Below are 340 nucleotides of genomic sequence, written 5' to 3'. Positions count from 1 at the left end.
CCTGATTGCCTTCTCTTCTCTGATTGCTCTAGCCAGGACTTCCAATACTATATTGAACAGGAGGGGTGAGAGTGGGCATCCTTGTCTGGTTCCAGTTTTCAGGGGAAGTGGTTCCAATTTTTGTCCATTTAGGAGTATGCTGGTTGTGGGTTTCTCATAGATGTCTTTTACTATTTTGAGGTATGTTCCTCATATACCTAGATGTTCAAGGGTTTTTATCAAGAAGCGGTGCTGGATTTTATCAAAAGCTTTTTCTGCATCTAATGATATAATCATGAGGTTTTTGTTTTGACATCTGTTGATGTATTTAATTACATTTATGGTTTATGAATGTTGAACC

Source organism: Carlito syrichta, unplaced genomic scaffold (genome assembly GCF_000164805.1).
Source record: "Carlito syrichta isolate Samal-C Ts95f unplaced genomic scaffold, Tarsius_syrichta-2.0.1 Scaffold314865, whole genome shotgun sequence".
Taxonomy (NCBI): Eukaryota; Metazoa; Chordata; class Mammalia; order Primates; family Tarsiidae; genus Carlito; species Carlito syrichta.
The sequence above is the reverse complement of the archived record's forward strand: the minus strand, read 5'-3'. Positions refer to the sequence as shown.